The 15367-nt window shown below is 38.8% G+C and overlaps 1 protein-coding gene across 1 annotated transcript in view; it reads left to right on the top strand.

The window, feature by feature from the left end:
- Positions 1-1182: 1182 nt before the first annotated feature.
- LCA5 (lebercilin LCA5) overlaps positions 1183-15367 on the top strand; it is a 62796-nt gene continuing 48611 nt past the window's right edge. The window contains exon 1 of the mRNA XM_055329878.1: positions 1183-1239. The gene's annotated coding sequence lies outside the window, so the exon portion shown is untranslated. The remainder of the gene's footprint in view (positions 1240-15367) is intronic.

Here is a 15367-nt window from a genome sequence, read left to right as displayed (position 1 = left end):
ATTACGACCGATCCCCTCTCCCCTCCGAGCCACGCCAGGCCCTGGAAGCCGCGGGTCGCGGGCCGCCCAGCACCGCCTAAGAGGCCCCCGCTCGGTCGCTCGCGCCGGGGCAGAACCACCTCCCTACTCTCGGTCGCCGCTACCGCGGAAGCCGTCCACCAATGGCCGCCTTCCGCCGTTCTTCTCGTCCCGCCTTCCAGCTCCACTGAGCCCAATAGGAATGGTCGTCTAATGCCGGAGGCCAATGGGAGCTTGAGGGGGGCGGGCATCCCTGGCCAGAGCCTTGCCGCAGGGCAGTATGGGCCTCCGTCTCCGTTACCCTGGTGCCGGAGCCGCGGCGTCGCCGCCGCGGGGGAGCTGCGGTCCCGCCCCTACCCTGGGCCTGTGTTCAAACTTCCCGCACCCCGGCAACCTAGGCGCCCGCCCCGCAATCTTCGCAACAGCCAGGAATCCACTGTTGGGCGGCTCGACCCCGAGAGCCCGGCGGGGCGTTTGGTCCGTGGAGAGAAGGCAAGGAGGCGGGGCGCCTCGGCGGAGCTGAGGAGGGGGCGGGGGCGGGGTGGGCGTGGAGATTGGGGAATTGGGGGCGCGAAGTGGGGCTGGACCTGGGGCGGGGGCCGGCTCCTCGCGGAGGGAGGCGTGCCAGGGGCGCTGTTGCCGCGGGGCGGATGGGAGGATTAGGGATAGGGAGGGTTTGGGAAGGCGGAGGGAACAAAGTCCGAGGGAAATGCGTGCGGAGCGTGGCAGCCGGGAGAGGGCCGGGAGGGCGGGCAGGTGGGCCTACAGGTGGGGGCCGGGAAGTTAGGAGGACACGGAGTTGGAGAAGCTTTGGTTGTTGTTGGACCAAGAGGAGGAAGGGAGCTCCTCGCAGGAAGATCTAGAGGAAACGGTTGGGAATTCTTAGAAAACCCTGGAGGCCTGTGGAGACTGAAGATGGGAAAGGAGGGACAGAGCCAAGGAGGGGAAGGAGGCTGTGAGGCTCTCGGTGTCTCCGGGATAATAAATAAGTGGAGATTAAAGACCACGCTTATAGAGTGGAAAGGCCCTTTCGTCCTGGCTGTGAAATTTTTACACGTCTTTCAGGGGGTGGGATGAGAGGAAAGATGTTTGGCAAAAAAAAAAAAAAAAAAAAAAATCTTGGCGTAGATGAGTCGGAGGGCTCAGGCCGGTGTTTCACCTTGGCAGGACTAAAGGGTCGTGTCCAGCAGTGGTGAAGATTGGGGGGTTTTACCGATTCACGTGAGTTTTAACCACTTTCATTCGCTTTGTCGCCTTGGATAAACTACTAACATCAATTACTAACAAATTTTTGGCTAGTAACACATTACTAGGGACACACATATTTTTGCCATTTGGGAATGGGAACAGTACATATCGTTGTGAGGATTGATTTATTGAGGTGTTCGTACCTATACTTAGGTAAATGAAAAAAAAAGGGGGTGGTTCTGCTAAAGTGGATTTGTTATTGGAACTTGGTTTGTATGAGCAATTCGATGGGGTGCGATTACTGGAGACTTTCTTAATCTTTTCCCTCTTGGACCCTCCTCTGAAAATCTGAAGAAAGTTTGGACCTTTCTCCCTAGGAAAGTACACTTGGGGAGAAATATGTTTATGCTGGTCCTTTAACTTCAGTTTAAGAACTTGGATTAGATCTTTGGGATCAGAAGTCATCATTTAAATGGTTTTTAAAGGGGGGACTACATGCAGTTTGGAAACAAGGGTACAGTTCTGAAGATTCTTTAGCACGTTATTTTAGTCCATATGTTTTTGAGTATAGTTCCACATTTGAATTTTATATTGCTATTTTATTTTACTTTGGGCTCGTGTTGCATGTTGACGTGTATGTTTATCCAAACGCACACAAGGAAATAACAAGTTTGTTTTGATTTTCTGAATTGACAAAGCATCATTTCAAATATCAAAAAGTAATTGCTGATTTTGGAAAAGAGATTTTTCTTTCTTTGTCAGCGTTGCATCTTTTCTGTTCAGTAGTCATGGAACGGTGTAAGACACAGAAGTCCATTTGAAGATGCTACTCTTGGGGTGCCTAGGCGATTCAGTCCGTTAAGCTTCTGACTCTTGATTTTGGATCCGGTTATGTTCTTCAGGTGGTGAGATTGTGCCACACATGGGGCTCTGTGCTGGGCATGGAGCCTGCTTAAGGTCCCTCTCTGCCCTCTCCCTCCGCCCCCAGCCAAAGAAAAAAGAAGATGCTGCACTCTTACCTAGTTCTCTTCCCTGTTATTATTGATCATTTTTGTGGGGTGCTCCTCCTCTGCTCACCATTTAATTATTCTGTTTCCTCTTAATTTAGTTTTCTGCCTTCTCTTCACTCTGGTGTGCTTTTCTTGGCTGAGTTCATCATCAGGCTTCTGATTGTCTTGGCTTCCACTATCTATATTTTATTAACGCACAATCAGTTTTTATCTCTGTCCTGGAACTCTTCAATTAGCTCTAAATTTATATAGCTAATTTTTGATATTTCCACATAGATTTCTCACAGGCATCCTAAGCTCAGTGTGTCTGATATTAGACCATCATCTTTCCCCACCAAACCTATCCTAGTGAATGGTACCATATTTACCCAATTTTGTAAGCCCAGAACTTTGGAATTTATGTAGATTCTTCTCTGTTCTCATATTCCACATACCTGTCATCAAGTCCAGTGTTTTGCTTGATAAACGTTTCTTAATTCTGTACTCTACGTCTCTGTAGATACCCTATGTTAGTTCAAAGCGCTAACATTTGTCACCTGATTTCAAGACCAGAGGTCTTCTACCCTCGGCCTTATTGGCCCTACAATTCTTGGGTAGGAGATGGATATATGTAAATGTCAGATTTGATCATTTAAATTTTACTGAAGATCCTTTTTTTCTAACCAACTTCTTTGTATGATATAAGTATCCTTCTTATAGTAGTCTCTTCCACTTGATCCAGTCTCATTTATTACTTTATCATTACCCACCCCCGCCCAATGCAGTCATTCTAAACCAGCATTGTCTAAAAGAAATACAATGTGAACCGTATACAGAATTTAAAACATTTTTTTTCAGTAGTTGGAGAAAAATACAAACAGGTGAAATTAATTTTAATGGTATATCTTATTTAACCCAATACATTCAACGTAATATTTTAACATGAATAATGAAAAATAGCTTTAAGAAGATACTTTGTTCTTTTTTATTTTTTTAAATTTTAATTAAAGACATTTTTTTAAAAGGTTTTATTTATTTATTCATGAAAGACACAGAGAGAGAGAGAGAGAGAGGCAGAGACATAGGCAGAGGGAGAGAAGCAGGCTCCATGCAGGGAGCCCGATGTGGGACTCAGTCCCAGGACCCCGGAATCATGCCTTGGGCCTAAGGCAAGCGCTAAACTGCTGAGCCACCCAGGGATCCCTGTGTTCTTTTTTATGTTAAGTTTTCAAAATCCATGTATATTTTACACTTTAGTGTATCTCTATTCTGACTAGGTACATTTTTGGTGCTCAGTAGCCACTGTGTTTGGCTAGCACAATTGTATACTATTTGCAGTTTGATGATATGCCTCACTTATTTCATAATGTTTTTACTTTTGCATATGCTGCTCCCTTTTACTGAAATAGGATCTTCTGTCATGAACTGCACACCTCCTTTGACTAACCTTATCTATCATTAACAACGTCCCCTAACCCCTGCCAAAAAAAACAATCCCAAAATGCACATACTTGTGTTTAGCCTCTGCTAATACCTAAAGACTTCATTTAGGCATTATCTCCTCTGGAAGTCTTCCCAAATTCCCTCTGACTTCTAATTAATTTTATTTAGCATACTTTATTTATTTATTTATTTTTTTGGTCATTAGTAGTCATACTCGTACATTACCTTTTTCTTCTTTTATTGGAGTTTCTTAATGATAGGGTATCTGTTGTATCTTATTTTTTGTATCTCCATTCATAGTTTGGTGCCTGACATAGTAGGTATTCAGTAAATGCCTTATGCATGTATGAACGAATATTCTGTGATGTCTTTCTATGACTGGCCAGACTTGGGGAATGCATATTGTAGTTGAGATGCTTTAATTTGACCCAGTGTTTCAAAATGCTGTTTAAACGAAGCTGATAATGTCTTAAATGTTAAGTCTAGCATATATTTTGATTTGACCTAGAGTCTAGGAAACTATACTTAATATCTAAACATTGTTTGATTTTAAAGCAAGAGTAGGTGTTGTGTAAATAAAGGTAAAATAAAGAAATGCTTAGGAGTATCCTGGAACACATGGGTAGAAGAGTAGAAAAAATGACTTGGTTTTATCAGTTTCTAATAATTTTTTCTCCTTTAGAGGAGAGAAGCAATTGCAGTTTTATTTTTTTTTAAGATTTTATTTATTCATTCATGAGAGACATAGAGAGGCAGAGACATAGGCAGAGGGATAAGCAGGCTCCTCACAGGGAGCCCAGGACCCGGGGATCAGGACCTGAGCTGAGGGCAGACACTCAACCACTGAGCCACTCAGGTGCCCTGCAATTGCAGTTTTAAATGCAACAAATTTCTTTTTTTTTAACCTTTGTCTCATCTTCAGTCACTTATATTCTTTTTTTTTTTTTTTTTTTTTTTTTTTACTTATATTCTTTTTTAAGGAGAGATATCTCCTTACTTTGATCTTTTTGTCTTGGTTTATTTTTATTTTACTCGTCTAGTTGCTTGTTGTGTGGACTCTTCTGCTGGCAGCAGCCAAGCCAGGCATCGTTGTTTTATACAAAGAAGCTGAACACAGGGAAATGACAGGAAATGAACAGTTCTTTGATTTTATACAGTTTTTTCCCTTAAAACTTTTTAAGAACCTTTCTTAAAGTCACATGAATCAGACAATTATACTGTTCCATATATAGTAGGCTTTCTAGCTTAGACTTACTTTTGATTCATTTGAAACTGGATATAAAGTCATTCTTGGGGCAGCCCAGGTGGCTCAGCAGTTTAGCGCCGCCTTCAGTCCAGGGCCTGATCCTGGAGACCCAGGATCGAGTCCCATGTCGTCGGGCTCCCTGCATGGAGCCTGCTTCTCCCTCTGCCTGTGTCTCTGCTTCTCTCTCTCTCTCTCTCTCTCTCTCTCTGTCTCTCATGAGTAAATTTAAAAAAAAAAAAACTGATAAAGTCATTCTTGAACTGAAGGGGGCTGATGGTCATCTTCTTTCCTGACCTTTTATGTGTGACCTATAAGGTTTGGGATTTTTTTTAAGAAGGTTATTTTAGGATGAAAAATGATGTGTTACATTCGCTAATGTTCTACCATTGCCATAGTAGCCCTCTTGGCCATATTTAGAAAATAAACAATTGTTAGGAATCGAAATAGGGCAAGACTTTTAGTTTTTCTTTTTTGCTTTTATCTAGTTATCCTGGTACAGATAGGGGAGCCAGATGAACAACTGTTAGTTGACTCATTCTGCATCACAAAGAATTAACTTAAATTAGCTGGAGAACTATACATGGAATATAAATCTTCAGTGTTCTGTTAATCTAGGTAACTTTTTTCTTCTAAGATAAAAATAATTTTTTTCATTTAATAATATTGTGACTAGTTTATATTAGTCAAACAAAGTATTGTAAATACAAGTGAAATTTATTTTGTCTGAAGTCCTATTAGGTCATCTCAGTTATTTAAAATCAACTGAGTTAGAATATTCCAACTTTACTCTAGTAATGGCTCTGAGCAGACCTTTTTGATATGCTAACTTTTCTCCCTTAGGAATTTCAGCAATAAGTAAATCTTAGTTATTTAAAAGAGGGAAAATTTAACATTTCCTTTAAAACAGAAAGATAAATTTTATAGAATGAAATTATTAATGTTCTATTTGGTAGAGCTTTTTAGAATAATCATCTATTCCATAAAAAACTAATGAATGGTGTTGTTACCATGGTGAACTAGGTGGATAAGATTTCTGTTCTTATGTATCTTCTATTTAGTAGGAAGAGAAAGATAAACATAAGATTATTTCTAATAGTAACAAGGACTGGGGCAGCCTGGGTGGCTCAGCAGTTTAGCACCGCCTTCGGCCTAGGGCCTGATCCTGGAGACCTGGGATCGAGTCCTACGTTGGGCTCCCTGCGTGGAGCCTGCTTCTCCCTCTGCCTGTGTCTCTGCTTTTCTCTCTCTCTCTCTCTCTGTGTTTGTCTCATGGATGGATAAATAAAATCCTTAAAAAAAAAAATTAAAAAAAAGATTAAAAAAATAGTAACAAGGACTATGAAGAAAATGAAACAGTAACTAAGAGTGGGCTCACTTTATTTTTTTTATTTATTTTTATTTTATTTTATTTTATTTATTTAATTAATTAATTTATTTATTTATTTTAGTTGAGTGGGCTCACTTTAATAGAATTGTCAGGAGAGCCATCGTTAAGAAGGTGACATTTATGCTGCTGACAGGATGAAGAGAAGGTGCCCGCTTTGTTTTAAGGGCCTTTTAGGTAAAGGGTGCAGCAAGTACAAAGTGTGTGAGTTGGCAACAAACTTGGCATCTCAGAAGCACCTAGGAAGGCCACTTGGGTTGAAAAAGTAGATGTGTGGCATGATGTAAGGATGGAGAAGTAGGCAGAAGGGCTAGATCTTATATGAGTTTGCAGGTCTGGTTGAGGAATCTGATGGCTGTAAGAAGCCATTGAGGAGTATTAAGCAGGAGAGCAGTGCTGTCTGATCTCTGTGTCAAGTAGCTTTCTCTGACTGTGGAAGCAAGGATGAAAGCAGGATATCATTTAGGGATTATTGCAGAAATTCAAGTGAGAAAAGATGGTGGCCATGACCAGGAATAGGAATGGTAAGAAATAATTAACGTGGATTGTATTTTGGGAGATAAAACCATCTAGTTTCACAGATGGTTTGGGTGTGGGATGTGAGGTTAAGAAGGAATCCAGGATGATCCTTAGATTTGCAATATGAGTAATTTAGTAAGTAGATGGGGTTGCCATTTAATGAAATTAGGAAAGTAGGAAAGAGTGGGGTAGAAAGAAGACAAATTATGATTTTGGTTTTGGGCTTGTAAGTTTGAAATCATTTTTAGATACCTAAATGGAGTAGTCAGATATGAAGGTGGACATGCGAATGCGGAAGTCAGAGTAAATGAAGTCTAGATACAATTACCTAAGGAAAGAGTGTAGACGAAGATGAGAGACAATATGTGGTGTCTTGGGTATTCCAACATTTAGAGATAAGGAAGAGGAGGCAGATTCAATAAAGGAGACTGAGAAGAGACAGCCAGTGAGATAGTTTAAGAAAACCAGGGAAGCAGATGACTGTGGGAACTAAAAAAGAAAAGGGAGTTTTCTGAAGGAGGGAGATAGTTGTTTCAAATGCTGCTGTAAGCTCAAGGATGAATAGGATGGAAAATTGGCTACAAGGTTTAGCCAAAATGAATGTCGTTGTCTGTTTTGACAAAACCTATTTTAGTAGAAGGGTGGGGATGAAAACCTGACTAGTGTGGATTCAGAAGAACATAGATAGAAAAGTAGAGATAACATTCTAGATTCTATATTACTCCTCAAAAGAGATTTATTGGAAAATTAGAATAGAGTAACTGAGGTATAGATGTATTAGGACATGGAGTCAAGCAATAGCTTTATTAGAGCCTCTTTTGGTAGGAATGATCCTATACAGAGTAGAGTAACAGATACTATCCTGTGATGGAGAGAAGATACGGAAATGGAGACAGGTGAAAGGTTAACTCTGAAAAGGAGCAGAAATGCTTATTCAGTTCTAGTGGCAGGAGGGCGACAGTACGGGATAGATGGAGATGGAGGTAGCTTCAAAGATGAGGTAGTTCTCATCTTATTGTTGATATTACAATACCTAATGTGTTACTCAACTAAGAGAAAACTTGTACAGGCGTACCTTGTTTTACTGTACTTTGATTTATTGTGCTTCACAGGTACTGTTTTTTGTGCCCCCCCTTTATTTTACACAATTTGTACAGCTTGAAGATTTGTGGCAACCCTGCATTGAGCAAGTCTTTTTGCACCATTTTTCCAGTACCTTTTGCTTACTTCCTGTAACACATTTTCTTAATTCTCATAATATTTCAGACTTTTTCAATATTGTATTTGTTATGATGATCTCTGATTGCTTTGATATTGCTATTGTAATGATGATGTGCACGCATATAAAACAGTGGACGTAATTGATAAATGTCTGTATTCTGACCGCTCCATCAACCAGCCGTTCCCCTATTTCTCTCCCTGTCCTTGGGCCTTGCTATTCCCCGAGACTCAACAAGATTGAAATTAGGCCAATTAATAACCCTATGATAGCCTGTAAGTGTTTAAGTGAAAGTCAGACATTTCTCACTTTAAATCAAAAGCTAGAAATGATTTAAGCTTGGTGAGGAAGGCCTGTCGAAAGCCCAGATAGGCCAAAAGGTAGGCATTGTGCATCAAACAGCCAAATTGCAATTGTAAAGGCAAAGTTGTTTAAGGGGGTTAAAAGTGCTACTGAAGTGAACACACACAGGAAGATAAAATGAAACAGCCTTATTGCCAATCTGGAGAAAGTTTCGGTAATCTGGGTGAAGGATCCAACCAGCCACAACAGTCTTGTAAGCCAAAACCTATTCCAGAGTAAAACCCAAACTCTCTTCAGTTCTGTGAAGGCTGAGAAAAGTGAAGAAGCTGCAGAAGAAAAGTTTGAAGATACAAGAAGTTGGTTCATGAGGTTTAAGGAGAGAAATCAACTCCTTAACATCAAGTGCAAGGTGAAGCAGTAAGTGCTGATGAAGAAGCTACAGCAAGTTATCTAGAAGGTCTAACTAAGGTAACAAAGATGATGGCTTCCCCAAACAACAGATATCAATGTAGACAAAATAGCCTTCTGTTGGAAGAAGATACCACCTAGGACTTTCATAGCTGTAAAGGAGAAGTCAGTGCCTGTCTTCAAAGCCTCAAAGGACAGGATGACTCTCTTATAAGGGGCTAAATTAGCTGGTGACTTTAAGTTGAACCAGTGTTCATTTACTAGTCCAAAAATTCTAGAGCTCTTAAGCATTATGTTATATCTACTTTGCCTGTCCTCTAAAATGGAACAACAAAGCCTGGATAACAGCACATTTGTTTGCAACATGGTTTACTGAATGTTTTAAGCCCACTGTTGGGGCCTACTGCTCAGGAAATAATTCTTTTCAAAATATTACTGCTGACCGATGACACACCTCATCACCCAAAAGCTGATGGAGATATACAGTGAGATTTGTGTTGTTGTATACCTGTTTACACAGCATCCCCTCTGCAGCTAATAGATCAAGGAGTAATTTTGACTTTCAAGTTTTCTTAAGCAATACATTTTATAAGACTGTAGATGTCATAGGTAATGATTCCTCTGGTGGATTTGGGCAAAGTAAATTGAACACCTTCTGGAAAGGATTCACCATTCTAGAAGCCATTAAGAACATTGTGATTTGTGGGAAGAGGTTAGTGTATTAACATTAATGGCAGTTTGAAGAAGTTGATTCGAACCCTCTCAGATGACTGAGGGGTTCAAGACTTCAATGGAGGAGGTAACTGCAGGTGTGGAAATAGCGAGAGAACTGGAAGTAGAGCCTGTGGATGTGACTGCATTACTACAGTCTCATGGTCAAACTTGAACAGAAGAGGAGTTGCTTTTTAAGGATGTGCAAAGAAAGTGGTTTATTGAGGTGGAATCTCCTCCTAGTAAATATGCTGTGAAGACTTACTTATGTAGAAGTGACAACAAAGAATTTAGAATGTTATATAAACTTAGTTGACAGAGCAGTGACAGGGTTTGAGAGGATTGACCAATTCTGAAAGCTCTACTGTGACTAAAATAACTGTCACACAGCCTTGCATGCTGCAGAAAAATTGTTCGTGAAAGAAGGAGTCAATCAATGAGACAAACTTTGTCTTATTTTAAGAAATCGCCACAGCCACCTAGTCTTCAGCAACCATCACCCTGATCAGTTAGCAGCCATCAACACTGGCAAGACTCCACCAGCAAAAAGAATCTGACTCACTAAGAACTCAGATGCTGATTAACATTTCTTAGCAATGAATTATTTTTAAATTAAGGTATGTTCATTTTTTATTTTTTTATTTTTATTTTTTTAAAGATTTTATTTATTCATTTATGAGAGACATAGAGAGAATGGCAGAGACACAGGCAGAGGGAGAAGCAGACTCCACGCAGGGAGCCTGACCTGGGACTCGATCCCGGGTCTCCAGGATCAGGCCCTGGGCTGAAGGTGGCGCTGAGCCTCCTGGGCTGCCCGGTATGTACATTTTTTAAAGACATAGTGCTCTTGCACAGTTAGACTACAGTGTAGTTTGCATCAGGAAACCAAGAAATTCATTTGACTATTTTTATTTCAGACTTTGCTTTATTGAAATGTTAACTTTATTGTGGTGGTCTGGAGCTAAACCTGCAAATCGTGAGATGTGCCTGTGGTCCATTTCAAGGCTTACTAACTTAACTCTGTCACCTTAGGTAAATTGTAATCTTGCATAAGTCTGTTTTTCCGGGTGTTAGTTTCTTTCTTCTTTTTAAAGAAAGGAGTGATTCTCCAGGGTTCCTTCCAGTCCAAAGTTGGTATGTAATCTTATTAAGCTATACTACTTATTTTTATTTGTTTATACTTTTTAAACTGAAGTACATTTGACACATAATGTTATATTAGTTTTATGAATACAGCATAGGGATTTAACAACTCTGTAGGTAATGCTATGCTTGCTACAAGTGGGGTTACTGTGTGTCACCATCTAATGCTATTCTAATACCAATGACTAGATTTTGTATGTTGTAACTTTCATCCAGTGACTTATTCCATTAATGGAATCCTGAACCTCCCACTCCACTTCACCTATTTTGCCCATCCCATACACTTGAGCCCTAGTAACCACGTTTTCTGTGTTTATGGATCTCTTCCTGTTTTTCTTGTTTTCATCTTGTTTCCTTTTTTTGTTGTTGTTTTTTTTTTTTTTTTTTTAAGATTCCACATGCAAGTGAAATTATATGGCTTTCTTTCTCTAAATGACATTCTCTTAACATAATATCCTCAGGGTCCATCCATGTTGTCACAGATGGCAAGATCTCATTCTTTTTTTTATGGTTGAGTACTATTCCAGTGTCTGTATACCACATCATCTTTATCCATTCATCTATGGACAGACACTTGTGTTGTTTCCATATTTTGACTCTTGTAAATAATGCTGCAGTAAACATAGGGGTGCATATATCTTTTTGAATCAGTGATTTTGTTTTCTTTTGGTAAATACTCGTTAGTGAGATTATGGGATCATATAGTATTTCCATTTTTAATTTTTTGAAGAATATACAGTTTTCCAGTGGTTGCACCAGTTTACATTCTGGTTACCAGTGTGTGTAGGTTCTCTTTTCTCCACATCCTCTCTAGCACTTGTAATTCTTTTTTTGATAGTAGCCATTCTGACTGGTGTGAAGTGATAATCTTACTGTGGTTTTGATTTTCATTTCCCTTATGATTTGTGATGTTAAACCCTTTCTCTTTTGTCTTTTGGCTGTCTATGTGTCTTCTTTGGAAAAATGTCTATTCAAGTTCTCTGCTTACTTTTTAATTGGATTATTTGTTTTTAGGTACTGAGTTACATACGTTTTTTTATATATTTTGGATATTAACCCCTGAACAGATGTACTAGGTTGCCTTTTTGTTTATGGTTTCCTTTGGTATGCAAAAGTTTTAATTTTGGTGGAGTCTCAGTAGTTTAGTTTTGCTTTTTTGTTTCCCTAGCCTGAGGAGAAATATCTTAAAAAGGTTACTAAGGTCTATATCAAAGAGATTACTGCCTATATTTTCTTCTAGGAGTTTTATGGTTTTAGATCTCACGTTTAGGTCTTTAATTACTGTGAACTTATTTTTGTGTATAGTTTGAAAAAGTGGTCTAGTTTCATTCTTTTCCATGTAGCTGTTCAGTTTTCCTAGCACCATTTATTGAAGAGAGTGTCTTTCCCATTGTATATTTTACCTTCTTTGTCATAGGTTAATTGAACATGCAACTATTGGTTTATGTCTGGGCTCTCTATATTGTTCCATTGATTTATGTGTCTATTTTTGTGCCAGTAACTTCTGGGATTGTGATATCTCCAGCTTTTTTCTTCTTTCTCAAAATTGCTTTGACTCTTCAGGGTCTTTTATTCTTCTATACAAATTTTAGGATTAATTTGTTTTAGGGGGATCCCTGGGTGGCGCAGCGGTTTGGCGCCTGCCTTTGGCCCAGGGCGCGATCCTGGAGACCCGGGATCGAGTCCCACGTCGGGCTCCCGGTGCATGGAGCCTGCTTCTCCCTTTGCCTGTGTCTCTGCCTCTCTCTCTCTCTCTCTCTCTCTCTCTGTGTGTGACTATCATAAATAAATAAAAAAATTAAAAATTAAAAAAATTTAAAAATTAATTTGTTTTAGTTCTGTAAAAAATATTGTTGGTATTTTGATAGGGATTACATTGAACCTGTAGATTGCTCTGAGTAGAATGGACATTTTAACAGTATTAATTCTTCTAACCCAGGAACATGGTATGTATGTCTTTCCATTTGTATCACCTTCAGTTTCTTTCATCAGTGTTTTATAGTTTTGAGAATATAGTTCTTTCACCTTCTTGGTTAAGTTTATCCCTAGGTATTTTATTATTTGTAAAACAATTATAAATGGAATTAAAAAAAATTCCTTTTGGGCAGCCCCAGTGGCACAGCAGTTTAGCGCCACCTGCAGCCCGGGGTGTGATCCTGGAGACCCAGGATCCAATCAGGTTTCCTGCATGGAGCCTGCTTCTTCCTCTGCCTGTGTCTCTGCCTCTCTCTCTCTCTCTCTCTCTCTGAATAGATAAATATTTTTTTTTAAAAAAGACTACAAAAAAAATCCTTTTTCTGCTACTTTGTTATTAGTGTATAGAAATGCAGCATTTCCACGTGTTAATTTTGTATCCTGCAACTTTATTTAATTAATTTATTCTAATAGTGTTTTGGTGAAGTCTCTAGAGTTTTCCGTGTATAATTTCATATTACCTACAAATAGTGACAGTTTTACTTTTTCCTTTACCAATTTGGATGCCTTTTGTTTAGTTTTTTTGTTTATTGGTATAGCTAGGACTTCTAGTATTATTTTGAGTAAAGGTGGTGAGAGTGGACATTCTTATCCTGGTCCTGTTCTTGGAGGAAAAGCTTTCAATTGTATTATCATTGAATAGGATGTTAGTTGTAGGTTGACGAATGTTGCCTTTATTATGTTGCAGTATGTTTTCTGTAAACTCGTTGAAAGTTCTGCTCAATAGACGGACAAATGGATTTTGAATTTTCTCAAATGTTTTTTTCTACATTTAATGAGATGATCATGATTTTTATCCCTCATTTTGTTATGTGGTAAATCATGTTGATGGTTTGCGGATATTGAACTGTCATTGTATTCCTACAATAAATCCCACCGGATGGTACTGAATGATTCTTTTAATGTATTGTTGAATGTGATTTGTTAATATTTTGTTGAAATTTTGCATTTGTGTTCATCAGGTTTATTGGCTTGTAGTTTTCTTTTTTGGTATCTTTGTCTGTTTTTAGATGAAGATAATGCTGACCTTATAGACTGTATCTGGAAGCTTTCCTTTCTCTTCTGTTTTTGGAATAGTTTGAGAATAGGTCTTCTTTATTTTTGTTTTAAGTTTCTGCTTAAATTCCAGTTAACATACAGTGTAATACTAGTTTCAGGTGTACAATATAGTGATTCATTGCTTCTATACAACACCTTGTGCTTAATTGCAAGTGCACTCCTTAGTCCCCTTCACCTACCTAACCCATCCCCCATCCACCTCTGGTAACCATCAGATTGTTCTCTATAGTTAAGAGTCTGTTTCCTGATTTGCCTATCTCTCTCTTTTCCCCTAAGCTCATTTGTTTTGTTTCTTAAATTCCACATTTGAATGAAATCATATGGTATTTGTCTTTCTCTGATTTCACTTAACATAATCCTTTCTCATTCCATCTAAGCAAATGGCAAGACGTCATTCTTTTTTATGGCTGAGTAAAAACAGTGCGTCATGTATATATGTGACGGACTGTTTGTATATACTGTGATGTATATATGTAAAGATATATTTATCTTTTTTTTTTCCAGTCATTATCAATTTGGGCTGTTTCCATAGTTTGGCTATTGTAGATAATGCAGCTATAAATATCAGGGTGCATGTATTCCTTTGAATAAGTTTTTCTGTATTCTTTGGGTAAATACCTAGTAGTGCAATAAGGTAGTTTTTTTTTTTTTGTTTGTTTTTTAGATTTTATTTATTCATGAGAGACAGAGAGAGAGAGAGAGAGAGAGAGGCAGAGACACAGGCAGAGGGGGAAGCAGGCCCCACACGGGCAGCCTGACATGGATACCCGATCCCGGATGTCCAGGATCACCTGGGCTGAAGGCGGCGCTAAACTGCTGAGCCACCTGGGCTGCCCGGTAGTTTCTTGTTTGTTTGTTTGTTTGTTTTTTGAGAGAGAGGGAATGGGGAGGAGCAGAGGAAAAGAATCTTAAGTAGGCTCCATGTTCTCAGAGTGGAGCCTGATACGGGACTCAACCTCACTATCCTGGGATCATGACCTGAGCCAAAATCAAGAGTCAGACATTTAAATGACTGAGCCACCCAGGTGCCCCAGGTAGTGCTATTTTTAATTTTTTGAGGAACCTTCATACTGTTTTCAGTTTTCAGTGGGCTGTACCAGTTTGTATTCCCAACAGCAGTGCAAGAGGGTTCCCCTTTCTCCACAACCTTGCCAGCACCTGTTGTTTCTTGTGTCTCTTATTTTAGCCCTTCCAACAGGTATGAGGTGATAGTTCATTGTGGTTTTGATTTATATTTCTCTGATGATCTGTGATATAGAGCATCTTTTCATGTATCTGTTGGCCATCTTGTTGCCTGTGGAAAAATGTCGAGAATAAGTATTCTTTAAAAGTTTGGTTGAATTCATTTGTGAACTCATCTGATCCTAGATTTTTGCTTGTTGGGAGTTTTTTAATTACCAGTTCAGTTTAATTTTTTTTTTTTTTTTTTACTAGTAATCAGTTATTTAGGTTTTCTGTTTCTTCATGATTCAGTTTTGGAAGGATTGTTTCGTTTTGTTTTGCTTTGTTTTTTAGGAAATTATCCATTTCTTCTAAGTTGTCCAATTTGCTGGCATATAATTTTTCATAATACTCTATTATAATTCTGTGTATTTCATTTGTTACTTCTCTTTGATTTCTGATTTTATTTGTGTGTTCTTTCTTGGTGAGTCTGGCTAAAGGTTTATCAATTTTGTTTATCTTTTCAAAGAACTAGCTCTTAGCTTTATTGATATTTTTGTTCTTTATTTCACTTATTTTCACTCTGATTTTTATTATTATTT

Source organism: Nyctereutes procyonoides, unplaced genomic scaffold, assembly GCF_905146905.1.
Source record: "Nyctereutes procyonoides isolate TBG_1078 unplaced genomic scaffold, NYPRO_anot_genome, whole genome shotgun sequence".
In the NCBI taxonomy this organism is placed as follows: domain Eukaryota; kingdom Metazoa; phylum Chordata; class Mammalia; order Carnivora; family Canidae; genus Nyctereutes; species Nyctereutes procyonoides.
Note: the sequence above shows the minus strand (reverse complement) of the source record. Positions and strands in the feature narration are given on the sequence as shown.